This window comes from Canis lupus, chromosome 8, assembly GCF_011100685.1.
Source record: "Canis lupus familiaris isolate Mischka breed German Shepherd chromosome 8, alternate assembly UU_Cfam_GSD_1.0, whole genome shotgun sequence".
Lineage (NCBI taxonomy): Eukaryota > Metazoa > Chordata > Mammalia > Carnivora > Canidae > Canis > Canis lupus.
Window position 1 is genome coordinate 48,744,429 of NC_049229.1, and position 14,371 is coordinate 48,758,799.

Sequence of the window (14,371 nt, forward strand, 5' to 3'; positions counted from 1 at the left end):
GCAGGAAGTCCTCTTTCCCCCTCCCCCCAAGTTCCTGTGCTCCTACACATAGTCAGCCAGCACATAGTCAGGCCAAGCATGCATCACCTCAGCACCAAGTGTGATTTTACTCATCAATCTTCCCAGCACCCAGCTCAGGGTACAGTAGATGTTCAACACTCACTTGTTGAAAACACATATGAAACATTATATTTAACCAGATGCACAGCTGTGGCTGACACTGTGGGTTGGCTGGGTTGGCTTATTCAAATGCTCTTTTCTTCTCTTCTCTCTTCTCTTCTCTTCTCTTCTCTTCTCTTCTCTTCTCTTCTCTTCTCTTCTCTTCTTTCTCTTCTCTTTTCTCTTCTCTTCTTTCTTTCTCTTCTTCCTTTTCATTCTTTCCTTCTTTTGCTGTGATGCTGGAGCTGCAGTAGCCATGTTTTAACCATGAGAGAAAAGCCAACAAAATCAAAGAGACAACAGTACCGTGCCGCAGAACCAGAACCAGTGGCTACTTATCTCTGGATTTCTCCTCATTCAAGGAAAATGAATGCCCATTTAGTCCACTGTTAGATTTTTCTGTTATTTGTAGCTGGTAGAGTGCCTGATAAGATATGTCTCAGTGGCTGCCAGCAAGTGTGTAGGGAGGAGAGACTAGAGAGTCTACTCTTTGGCTTGTCAAAGAAAGAAGTTAACATTTTTTGAACATTTTTACATTCTAGGTTATGACACTAGTTGTTTCATATACATGACATTTAACCTCACAATCCATCCAAGTAGATTTATTCTATCATTACACAGATGAGGCAACAAAGGCCCAAGACCTGTGTGAATCCCCCCTGACACACAGCCGGTGGGGTGGAGATGGTATGGTGGGGCACTGCTCTCTCTACTCTGTCCCACTGGGGCCCCAAGAGAAGGGTGGTGGGCTCTTAGCAGAGTTTGCCAAGTGTTACTGGGGTGAGGGCCGTGGGGGTTTGTCTTAAATCTAGATCTCCCCCAAACTGACTAGGATCCTTCTAGCTCAGCATCCTTTCTGTCTAGCAGCTATTCTAGCTTCGTAAAAGCCAACCATTGTAGTTAGAGCAGAAGTCGATCGCTTTGCGGGATAGCTGGTTCTGCATCACTAACCTTAAAACTGGCGCTGTCACTGTCAGACACATTCTGCAGAGAAACAAGTCCTTTGCCCACAGCTCAAGCATTTTGCTCAACATTGCTTGCGTCTCAGGGGTCCCCAGGTTAAGCAGTGACTGGGCAGGTGGTCCTCACTGCTTCCCTTTCTCTGGTCCCTTTGGCACTTTCTCTCTCTCTCCCTTTCACTAAGTGCCGAGTGTTATCGTGTTTTCTCAGTCTCCTCCATGGAGAGGAAAAAACCAAATTTATAAACATAATTGCAACAGAGTGTTGACTATTTAATTTGTTCCCTCTTTCAGGTCCTCTAGCACAGGTTTCCATCCCTGGGAGCTGGATGTAGTGCTCCTGGTAAACACCCAGCCCAAGTCCAGACTGTCAGAAGCAATCCTTGTCTTTGGCTGGGGGTGGACAACAGTCTTCTTGGCTGGTCCTACTTTGAGGCCTTAGACATTGGGCCAGGCTCTGTGCCAGGCTTTGTGTTAACAGCAATATGACTTAAGTCTTATGAGTCCATTTTAGAGACATGAGAACTGAGTCTCTTACCTAAGGTCCATACATGGGAGAACTTAAAGCCAAGCTTCTTGGACCTCAGACCTGAACTATATAGTCTTTTTGGTAAGGGCACTTCTCACTTGGTCTTGCCGCCACCATCCCCCTACTACTCCTCCACACCATCACTCCCAGGGAGCCCAAAGCCCAAACCCCATTAAAAGACTTATGCCTTGAGGCTGAAAGCATTTTGATTTTTCCAGAGTGTCTGTTGAAATGCAAAAGTCCCAGGGAAGTGTAATCCCCTCAACCTTTATAATATCAAAGTAGGGAGAGTTTAATGGGCCAGCCCTGGGGGAGGTCACAAGTGAGGCCTGGGGGCATGGAGGAGGGGGACAGAATAAAAGTATTTAATTGGCCCAGGGCCCCTTTCCCCTGGGGTCTTAATGAGACCAAGGTTAGCTCTCTACCTGATTCCCAGGGGCCTTAAGGCTGGTCATTTTCAGCAAGCTGCTTGGCGTGGGCAATTATTCTGAGAGCACCTTCATCCCTGTCAGATACAGTTAATAAGGCTTCGTTAGGGAAGGGAGCTTGGAGTTCTCCATGGACAGGTGGCAGCAGGGCCACTTGCTCTCTCCTTGACTATGAAACCCAACTGCTGCAGCGCAGAGAGCCAGGTCCTTCCAAGGTAGGTCTCAGCATGTGTGAGGGGAGGGGTTCAACTCTACCAGCTGACCTAGCATTCTGGGTTGTTACGGCAACCTCTCCTTGAACCAATCTCAGATGATGTGGATGTTTCTGGAGGCAAGCTGATAACTCAATGGCTGACAGCATTGATTTAGGCTGGACCTAAAGACCTTCTAGGTTAAGGGACCATCGCATTTCTGGCTTTGTCACCTTGGGCTTCCAGAACTCAACCTTAAGAAACAATATTTGTGGGATCCCTGTGTGGCTCAGCGGTTGAGCGACTGGCTTCGGCTCAGGGCATGATCCTGGAGACCCGGGATCGAGTCCCACATCGGGCTCCCTGCATGGAGCCTGCTTCTCCCTCTGCCTGTGTCTCCTCTCTCTCTCTCTCTCTCTCTGTGTGTGTGTCTCTCATGAAGAAATAAATAAAATATTTTTTAAAAAAAGAATTAATATTTATATTTCTGCCTTGGCACGGAAGTCCCTTTGCTGACCAGCAGGCATAAAACTGCCCTTCCACACTCTGAGTCAGGGCCTAAAGGCAGGTGAAAAACAGCCCCCCCCCCCCAATTGGGGGAGCGATGTTTCTTGGATTCCCCTTTGCTGGCTCCCTTCCTCCTTGCTTTGGTACTGGATCCATGTTGACTGCTCCCTTTCCTTGCATATTTTCCAGGAAATAGGATGCAAGTTATCCTCATGAGGACTAAGCAATAGTTTATCCACATGCTGGGCATTGTGAGAAGCAATTTACACGCCTCATTTACCCTCTCACTACAGCCTCAGAACGTACAGGGGAGACCTTGTGTTGCAGGGTGGGGGGCACCGATGTTCAATGTTAGGGGAGAGTAAGTGGTTTGCCGGGGGTCAAGGAGCCAGGCTGTGGAAGGAACCTGGAATTGAGCCCAGGGTGTCTGACTGTCCGGGCTGGAACTGCCAGCACTGCCTCTCAGTGTGAGTCCTGTGAGCAGACCCACAGGGCAGCAAGTGGTATATTTACAGGGAGATGGATAAATGTAGCCTGGGGAAATACAAAGGTGACCCAGGTTAGAGGGGCCTTCCCTGTTGCTGCCATTGTGCCTTGCAGGCCCTGTGGAGAAAATGTGTAAGAGGCACCCCGCCCAGGATTTAATTATCTGGAATAAATATCAACTTGCCTCCTCCAAAGTTCAAATTTGGTTTAAAATAGCAACACAGTGATTTCCAGTCTTTTTAGATTTGTAATGCTCTGTTGCTTTTGCTTGTTTCTTGTTTCTTTCCTTCTTTCTTTCGATTTTGTAAAAAATCCCTTTTGTTAACAGACATTTATCTGTGATGTGAAATTTCATTAAAAAATGTTTGCAGGGGATCCCTGGGTGGCTCAGCGGTTTAGCGCCTGCCTTTGGCCCAGGGCACGATCCTGGAGACTCGGGATCAAGTCCCACGTCAGGCTCCCGGCTTCTCCCTCATCCTGTGTCTCTGCCTCTCTCTCTCTCTCTCTCTCTCTCTCTCTATGTCTATCATAAATAAATAAATAAATCTTAAAAAAAAATGTTTGCCTTACGGTGACTGGGTGGCTCAGTCAGTTAAGCATCTGACTCTTGATTTCAGCTCAGGTTGTGATCTCAGGGTTGTGAGATGGAGCCCTGCGTCAGGCTCTGTGCTTAGCGTGGAGTCTGCTTGAGATCCTCTCTCTCTGTCTCCCTCGGCCTGCTCACATGCTCTCTCTCTCAAATAAATAAATAGGGGTGCCTGGGTGGCTCAATCGGTTAAGTGTCTGCCTTTGGCTCAGGTCATGATCCCAGGGTCTTGGGATCGAGCCCCGCAATTGGGCTCCTTGCTCAGCAGAGAGCCTGCTTCTACCTCTCCCTCTCCCTCTGCTGCTCCCCCTGCTTGGGTTTTCTCTCTCTCTCTCTCTCTCTCTGTCAAATAAATAAATACAATCTTTTTTTTAATAAATAAAATCTTTAAAAAAATGAAATATATACATCTTTAAAAAAACTTTGCTTTGAAATCTTCAGTGAAACCCCTTAAGATAATGGGGAGACGCCTAAAGCTGCCGTTAACTAAACTAAGTGGACCAGGTTACTAGGTGTGTCCACCTTGTGAACATTCATCGAGTTGCACACTTAGGATCTGTGACTTCCATGGTTGTTTGTTATACTTCAGTAAAACATTCACTTAAAGTACAGAAAAATAAAAGAGCAAGGGCCCGCTCTGAACAATGTGCAAATGAGAATGAAGGTATGGGCATCTACGATCTCAGTTTTTTTGGTAGAGCTGATGCTGGAGCTCTGGGCCTCCTGTATAGCTCTCAGGGCCCCTCTAAGGCTTGCCTTACAGTCACACCTTTGTGAAGACTTTTCTCATGACAGCCTGCTGGGGCCCCATATCCCTGCCTTGTAGCTTTCAGGGGCTCGAAACAGAGTTTGTACAGAGTTAAGTATAAAGACCTCAGAGCACATGTGTACTTGCACACACGTGTGCAAAACAAAGAGGCTGGCCAGCAATTCTGAAAGCAGATAGATTGTTTTTATTTGGGGGGCAGCTATAGCACATAGTAGCTATGTGACCCTGGAGTTCCTCAACCTTTCTGAAACATAGTTTCCTCATTTGCAGAGTGGGGATGGTAATAGGGCCCATATCATAGAATTGCAGAAAGAAGAATTATGTAGGATAATTCACACAAAGGGCTTAGCTCAGGATCTGGTACACATAATCAACACTAACAATGCATGGAATCAGAATACCCAGGAATGGGGCTCAGGCATCCAGTTCTTAACAAGCTCTGTAGGTGAGGCTGACACACAGCCAAGCTTAGGATTACTCTTGGACCTGGCCTCTGCCCCCACCACTGCATGTGGGAGATCTAGAATGTTCATTCCCTTCTCTCCCTCTCTCACAGATTAAAGCAGAGGTCAGAGGGGCCTTCCCTTTGGAAAGGGTGCATGGATGCCAAAGGAACGTCATTCCTTCCTTCCTCCCACAAGCACTCACTGAATGTGTGCCAAACACCGTGTGGGGGAAGGACAGGCAGATGGTCAGGTGTGACTCTTGTCCGTGGGGGGCTAAATGCTCACAAAGGAAACTGCCTGATGACATGCACTGTGGTGAAGGAGCACAGAGTCCCTGGGCTCTGGTTCCAGATTTGCCCCATTTGAGCTTCTCTGAGCTGTTGTTTTTACATCTGGAAAATGAGGGGGATGGACTGGATGATTTTTGAGGCCTTTCCATTCCCGAAATTCTGTGAATCCATAAGTGCATCCCTAAAAACACTGTATGATAAAACTCAATGCAAAGAAAATATCAACTTAATTAAAAATGGCCAAAAGATCTGAATGGACACCTCAACAAGAAAGATACACAGATGGTAAATAAGCATACGAAAAGATGCTCCACATCTCAGATGATTACAAATTGCAAATTAAAACAACAGTAAGATACCACTGCACACCTATTAGATTGGCCAAAACCCAAAACACCAATGACACCAAATGCCGGCATTATGCAGAATGTGGAGCAAAAGGAGCCCTCATTTGAAGCTGATGGGAAGGCAAAAATGGTACTGCCGCTTTGGAAGACAGTTCAGCTGTTCCTTATAAAGAGAAACATCATCTTATCAGACAACCTAGCAATTGGTAGTCCTTGGCATTTGCCCAAATGAGTTGGAAAATTATGTCTACACAAAAGCCTGCATGAGAAATGCTTATAGCAGTTTTGTTCCGAAACTCAGAAGCAACCAAGATGCCCTTCCATAGGCAAATGGACAAATTGTGGTATATCTGGATAATGGAATATTATTCAGTGTTAAAAAGAACTGGGCTATCAAACCATGACATGGAAGAAATTTAAATGAATATTGCTAAGTGAAGGAAACCGATCTGGGAAGGCTATATACTGTATGAGTCCAACTATATGATATTCTAGAAAAGGCAAAATTATGAAGCCAGTTAAAGGATCAGTGGTTGCCAAGAGTTAGCAGGGAAGGAGAATGAATAAGGGTAACACTGGGAATTTTTTCGGACAGTGAAACTATTCTGGATAATACTGTTGGCAGATATATGTCATGTATTTGTCCAAATTTATAGGATATACAATGCCATGAGTACACCCTAAGGTAAACCATGGACTTTGAGTGATAAGGATGTGTCACTGTATGTTCATCCATGTAACAGGTTCCATTCTGGTAGGGGTGTTGTAATGGGGGAGACTGTTGGGAGTGTACAGAGAGTATAGTTGACCCTTGAATAACACAGTTTGAAACTACGTGGGTCCGCTTATACATAGATTTTTTTCAATAAATATAGTACAGTATATAAATGGATCCTCTCTTCCCTATGATTTTCTTAATAATATTTTCTTTTCTGTAGCTTACTTTATTGTAAGAACACTGTATATAATACATATAACACATAAAGTAGGTGTTGACTACATTTTCGGTAAGGCTTCTGGTCAACAGCAGCCTATTAGTAAAGTTTTTGGAGAGTCCAAATTTATATGCAGATTTTCAACTGCATGGAGGTCAGTGTCCCTGACTCCCAAATTGTTCAAGGGTCAACTATAAGTGGGAAATATTTGTGCCTTCTGCTCAATATTGCTGTGAACCTAAACCATTCTAAAAAATAAAGTCTATAAAAAAATCAAAACCAAAAACAAATAAAATGCCAAATAGTGTATGGTTAAGGCTTTGGAGTTCAACTGTTTGAGTTTGAGGCCTGGCTCTACCTAACTAGCTGTGACCAATAGCAAATTAGCTCAACATTCTGTGCCTCGGTTTCCTCATCCTTAAGATGGGGATGATAATAGTGCCTGCTTCATGAGTTTTTGTACAGATTAAATGATTTAATAAATCTAAAGCACTTAGCACAGTGCTTGGCATTGGGTAAGTGCTCAATCAATATTAGCTGCTGTTAAAAGATAAGCGAACCTTTGAAAGAACTGATTCCAATTGATTGGTTGCCTTTTGACCATAGTAATCCTTTGGATTGTTTATCCCTTAGGATAAATAATCAGATGCCTCATGGGATGACTTCTCTTTGCTGTATGTTGGGGTAGAAGATCTTTTTAAGAGCCAGAGCTTCCAAGCCCATACATGTTCTGAGGCCCAGAGAGCATGCCTCTAGATGGGACTATGCCAATGAACCAGGCAGAAAAAGGAGTGATGTATCTATGTCTCATTGGCCTGAGTGACCTGGCAAATCCCCCTGTCCCCATTCTTTCCTTCACCAACCAAGCATTGTTGTGTTTCTGATGTTACTCTGGGAAAGAAAGCTCTGTGCTTGATTAAACTAAGATTGGTATTTAAGCTTAAAGTCATCTTACTATCTTTTGACTGTAGCAACTGGCCTTGAGCACCATGGGCCGTGAGGCATGAACTCATCAACCAGTGATGAACTTGGGACACTGTGTTGCATACTTAAAATGCATTTAATAGTTATTAGACATTTTCCCAAATAGTTCTAATGGCATTATTGTGTTTGGAAATTATGCATATATACACCAATACAAGTAGTTTGCATTTCGATTTAGGATTTTTTTTTTTTAAAGGAAATGTTCTTTTTGGCCGTAAGAATCTTAAATGATATATAGTGCTTATTGAAGTAATTAAGAATTGTAGGCACCACCGTTGACTTTGGCCAAAAAGGGTCACCTTACACATTGAGTAGGGAAAAGAAACTGTCTTTTTTCTCTGACAGGCAGAATTCTATATTTCCCCTGGATTTATTTTATTTCAATCCTACTTTGTGTGCTCATGGTCCTCTTTTGAAGAGCACCTGGCTACCTTCTTTTGAGTCTGGGCCTGTAGGCCTTGGCTCATCTCTGGATGACTCCCAGCCTGGGTCTATGGTTTGATGGCACTTGGCAGCATCTGCACATGGGCCAGAGGCAGGGAGCTCCCGCTACCCTTGGCAGAAGGTACGGCTGTGCAGGCTGGATGTGCCTGAGTGGCTGGCCCAAGGGTAGCATTGTGGACTCCGGCCCCCCATTGCTCTCAGAGGAGTCTGAGAACCAAGCCCCTGACCACGGAGGCACTTCACCCTGATGCTTTGGTAACAATGGGAGGAGGGGTGACAGATGATGATGCCCTCTTTCAGTGAGCTTCCTCTGTGAGACCATGATTACTAAGCACTGTGGCTTGGAAAAACCCTTTCTTCTTTGAGAGGCCCCATCCCAAATAAGAAACCTCCCAAAATCAGAAACTAAGGTTTTACACATGGACCTCAACACTTCTGTTCCTAGTACCTTGGCCAGTTTCCCAAATGGGTTTAGCAATCTCCATTGGAGGGTAACATTAACAGCACAGAACGATTGCATGGAATTTCTATTTCCAGAGTGAGTCTTCTATTGGTTCACTTTATTCTTTTGTCAAGCCAATAAGAAGGTAAGGAATTATCAACAAGTCCTGTGACACTGGGAAATGCCCTTATGAATACATACCCAACCATCCGCAGACAGTGGGTTAGGCACATCATATGTGGCCTCATTAGTCCTCATGGTGCCCCTACACAGTAGGAATTCCTACCTTCACTTTACCTAAGAGTATAACGAATCCCAGAGAAGAGACTAAGTCTTGGGGCTGGGATCTGAATCTTGCCCCTGCTGTGCATGTCACATGACATTTCTGGGTCTCAATTTCCTTACATGGAAAATAAGGGGCTTATTTTTTTTAAAAAATATTTATTCATGACAGACACAGAGAGAGAGAGAGAGAGGTAGAGACATAGGCAGAGGGAGAAGCAGGCTCCATGCAGGGAGCCTGACACGGGACTCGATCCCCGGTCTCCAGGATCATGCCCTGGGCAGGGGGCGGCACTAAACCGCTGGGCCACAGGAGCTGCCCTAAATAAGGGGCTTATAATATGGATGCTCTAAGGTTTTTTTTTTTTTTAAACTTTTTTTTTTTAAATTATTTATTTATTTATGATAGTCACACAGAGAGAGAGAGGCAGAGACACAGGCAGAGGGAGAAGCAGGCTCCATGCACCGGGAGCCCGATGTGGGATTCAATCCCGGGTCTCCAGGATCGCGCCCTGGGCCAAGGGCAAGCGCCAAACCGCTGCGCCACCCAGGGATCCCTGTAAGGTTAATTTTACTTCAAACTCCATGATTCTATGAATATTATCCTCTGCCATAAAAAAATGGAATTGAAGTATAGAAATGATCTTCACCTACTGCCACATAAAAAGCTAGAGGGGTAAGTGAGTCCTCCTCCAAACCAGATCTCTGGGTTCCCTTCTTCTTGCTCTAGCGATGAACAGTTGGAGTGGCTCCTGGTATTAGGGAATTGAGATCGATGTGTTGCATATCCAGTTGGCTTCAGTGCCCTTGTCTGTTTAGCTTCTGGGCAGTCTTCATTGCTGCCAGTACCTTGTCTCTTTTAAAAAGTTCTGGCCTCTCCTCCCAGGCAGGCAGCAGCCTGAGACTCTGACCCAGGCTAGGTTCCAGGAGCCAAGGCTGGACACCTTATCAGGGGCGATCCAAACTCTAACATTCAAGAGCTCCCTTCCTGGGGTGCCTGGTGGCTCAATCAGTGGAACATGTGACTCTTGATCTCAGGGTCATGAATTTGAGCCCCATGTTGGGTGTGGAGCCTACTTAATACAAAATAAAATATATTATAAAAAAAAAAGAGCTCCCTTCCTGAGCCCTTACTTATTTTAAGCACTGTTCCAAGAGCTTTCCAGGAAGTAACTCTTTATATATTAATATATAAATATATGTATATCTTTATAATACCTCTATGAATTGGGTATTATTACACTCACCTCATTTTAATATTAATGAAATTGAACACAGAGAGGTTAGGTAACTTGCCCAAGGCCACAACAGCTAGTATGCATCAAAGACAGGAACAGGGATAGTCTGGTTCTGGAGCTCACTATGCTATATTGCCTTGCACGATGCACTAGCCTTAAAAGACCAGGTTAGCTACCTGAAAACCACACCTATGGCCATGGATGACAACCTGAGACACCAAGACAGTGAACAAGTCTGAGAGCATTAGGGCTAGGCAGTGGAGTCTGAAGAGATACCCTGGAGCACTAACTCTTTGAACTAAGTGTCCAGGAAGGAGACTTTTTTTAAAGTGGCTCCACACCCACCGAGGAGCCTAACACAGGGCTTGAACTCACAACCCTGAGATTAAGACCTGAGTTGAAATCAAGAGTCAGATGCTTAACCAACTGAGCCACCCAGGTGCCCCTCCAGAAAGGGTTTTTTTTTTTTTTTTCCAGAAAGGCTTTAAAAAATTTATTTATTTATTCATGAGAGAGAGAGAGAGAGAGAGAGAGAGAGGCAGAGATACAGGCAGAGGGAGAAGCAGGCTCCACGCAGTGAGCCTGAAGTGGGACTCAATCCCGGGTCTCTAGGATCAGGCCCTGGGCTGAAGGCGGTGCTAAACCACTGAGCCACTAGGGCTGCCCCAGAAAGGCTTTTTAAAGTACATTTCCCCCTAAGTTCGTGAGTGGGATAAGCCTGGGGCACCAACCTGATTTGGATTAGAGTTTCTGACAAATTGAGGAAGGTTGATTCTGATGGTTTCTCTATCTGTCTCATAACACCCCTTAATTCTCCTTTGCACACGTGCATTCATGTAGTTAATTAGCTAATGATTCATTCACCAAAGAACTGGGCCAATCTTGTTCATAACTGTATTGCTATAGCCCTGCACGTACAGATAATCCAGTATTTGTTGAATGAATGAATGAATGAATGAGTGAATGAATGAATGAATGAATAAGTGAAAGTCCGGCCCTGTGGTCTGAAGTGTCCTTTCAGCCAGAGCTCTTGGGGAAGGCTTTTGGAGGGGAGGGTGCAAAAACAACAAGCTGGCATTTAAGGAAGTATTTGAAAGGAAAGGCAGGCTTTAAAAAAGAGGAAGGAGAGGATTAGGGAGGTGTATTTAAGAGATAGAGAAACACTGGTGGAGGCGAGGGTAGGGAAATGTGGGCATAAAACCTGAAAGGGAGCCTGTGAGCCTGGCCAGGGCTACCAAAGGAGCCCTTGTCCAGAAGCCTCCCTCTGTGGGACTGGACGCGTGGCCTCCCTCGAGCCTTGTCCTGAGGCCAGCCCAGAGATTTCTCCTGCTACAGAAGTGAGTTCTAATCGTAACTTTCTTCTCCTCAACCGCCCAAGGACACCAGATTCCCCCTAGGTTCCTGACGTGGTAAACTTTTTTGGTCCCTGGGTGAGTTTCCTTGAGTCTGGCCTGGGGACTCCCCCAGCCCAGGTACCAGAGCTGCCAGAGGGGCTCTCTGGAAAGCACAATCGGGCCAATTGAGGGCAGCAGCTTGCTTAGAAAAGCAGGCACCAAAACCTGGTCTGGATTTCCTTGGAGCAGGAAGAGCTTTCCTAGAAGTGAAAATCCCAACCCTCCCCCACTGACCGGGCCCACACAACAGCCCAGTCATTGGGCCCCCTTGGCTCCTTCCCACACCTCTCTCTACCACACCACCAAATTGTTGAGTGTAAGAGGAAACACCACCTCCCGCAGAAAACCTAGGGGACTTTTTTTTCCCCTTTAATAAACATTTGCTGAAATAACTTTTTATTGGTGGTTGTTTTAAAACACATAGCATGAAAAGCGTCCTGAGAATTATTCCCATCATAACTTTTGTCTGGCTAGATCTGTGTCATCAATGGGGGGCCTCCATTTCCTCGCCTATAAAATATGGTCCCTTTCTCATGTAATATCCTACCAGCGTACACTGCACCAGGAGTGACTGGTCATTGCATTCTGCTCAGCACCTGTTCAGTGAATTTTCTTTAAGTGCCAAGGGCCTAGACTGCTTTCAGCATTATTGGAGATACAAAAGAAGTTATGTGTTATTTCTTATCCCCTGCTCTTCATTTATTGGAATGCCAAGTGTAAACTCAGTACATGATAGGTGCTATTGAAGTTAAAAATGTAAGTTGTTGGGCACCTGGGTGGCTCAGTAGTTGAGCATCTGCCTTCTGCTCAGATCATGATCCTGGGGTCCTGGGATTGAGTCCTGCATCAGGCTTCTTGTAGGCAACCTGCTTCTCCCTCTGCCTGTGTCTCTGCTTCTCTCTCTCTCTGTCTCTCATGAATAAATAAATAAAATCTTTTAAAAAAATGTAAGATGTTGGGCAGCCCGGGTGGCTCTGCGGTTTAGTGCCACCTTCAGCCCAGGGCCGGATCTTGGAGACCCAGGATCGAGTCCCACGTCGGGTTCCCTGCATGGAGCCTGCTTCTCCCTCTGCCTGTGTCTCTGCCTCTCTCTCTCCCTCTCTGTGTGTCTGTCATGAATAAATAAATAAAATCTTAAAAAAAAAAGTAAGATGCTGTCACTACCTGTGAGGGAACTTCAAGCTCACTGGAATGACCATACATGTATGAAATAGAATCATTTGAAATAGTGTATGATTTTGTTTTTTTAAGGAGATAGAAGTTTATTGAATACACTGGAGGGAGTGATGGGCAGGATAGTAGAGGAGAGGCTGTCTGCAAAAATAGCATATGATTAATGTTAGATGGACAGGGAAGTGCTACTTAAGTTTAGAAGACGGAGAGATCACTGTGAGTCTGATAGATCTAAGAAGACTCCATAGAAGCAGGGCTTGGGTTGGCTAAAGTGTGATGTTGATGGTGGTGGTGGTGCTGCTGCTGAATATAGCCACAGTTATTGAACTCCCAGCATGTGGCAGCTATTGATATGGTGCTTAATAAGTATCTCATTTAAGCTTCCCACCAACCCTCTAATGTAGGTACCATCATTACCCCATTTAACAGATGGGGGAACTGCAGTCCACATGTTTTATTGAGGAATCTGACCAAACTATAGTAACACCTTCTGGGAGCAAAGGAGGCAGGGATTAAGAAGGAAGGAAAGAATGGAGAAGGGTCTTCAATCCCTCTAGAAGCAGTATTAATATAGATTCTAGGTGGAAACAACTTTGTAGCATAATGACTACATTTGCAGACTAAAATCCTTCTTTTAAAAATGGCTTGAGGCTTTTTGAATATGCATCCCTACGGTAATAATGTACCTTTCAGATCTGAACAAATGCAACCGACTCATCTTCAATCTGATGTCTCTGTGATATTTGACCATACTGACAACACACTTTGGTTTCCCTGGCAGTGGAAAGCCTATACCACTCCTGTTGTTGAGGGAGGGAAGATTTGAGGAACCTTGAGGTTTTATGATCCTTCCTTTCTTCTCTCTTCTGCGGCTCCCTTTGTCTGCTAACTTCTTTGCTTCCTCTTATTTCTCCAGTTTGTTCATTATTAGCATCTCCTAAGACTGAGTCATAGACCAGCTTCTGTTTACTCATTCATTAACTCAGAATTTGTTAATCACCTGTTATTTGAAATTTCAGATTTCTAAAAATCATCTTTGATCTGAAGGCGCTTGGTGATTCTATCTAACAATCCTGTTGTTAATCTCAGGGAGCACCAGTATATGAATGCCTTACACAACACCACCCCCAACATGGATCTTTCATCTTTCTCCCCGGGTGTTTTCAGAACAATTTTGAGATATAATATTCTGAGTGCAGCATGTATCACATTTTCCTTAAAGCACTCAGGTCCTTATTTTCCCCATTTTTGTGAACATCATTCATCTTCCTGGGCCTCTAGTCTGTCATCCTTTCTAGGCAGGGATGATACCTTCTTTTTGCTTTGCCTTCTCAAACAGAATGGCAAATGGTGTGTGGTTCATAGCAAACATTCAAACAAGGTTGTCTGACTAAATTATTTAAATGACTAACTGAACCCTGAGCTGTAAAAAGACAGCTCGGTGCAGTTCTGTATTTAGTCTCGGATGGTTGAGTGGCATTTGATGGATGAGGCAGGAATAGTAAGCAGATAAAATTCCCCAGTGTCAGTTCAGCTGTCCTTTATAAGCTTGACTTTGGGGCCATTTTATTCATGTATTCTTCAGCTTTTTTTTTTTTTTTTTTTGGTGGCAAGTGTCAGAAAATCCAACTTAAAGTATCTTAGCAAGCAAGAGAAAGGAGATGTATTGATTCCATCACTGTGAAGTCCAAAGACTTAATTCAACATAGTCTCATGGCATGTTAGGTTCAGGGACTCATATGATGATCTCACAGCTGTTTCTCTTTTTGTATGTGTTGGCTC

At 44.6% G+C, this 14,371-nt stretch overlaps 1 long non-coding RNA gene across 1 annotated transcript in view; it reads right to left on the reverse strand.

The window, feature by feature from the left end:
• Positions 1–14,371, reverse strand: part of LOC102154477 — a 29,399-nt gene that overhangs the window by 9,972 nt on the left and 5,056 nt on the right. The window lies entirely within an intron of this gene.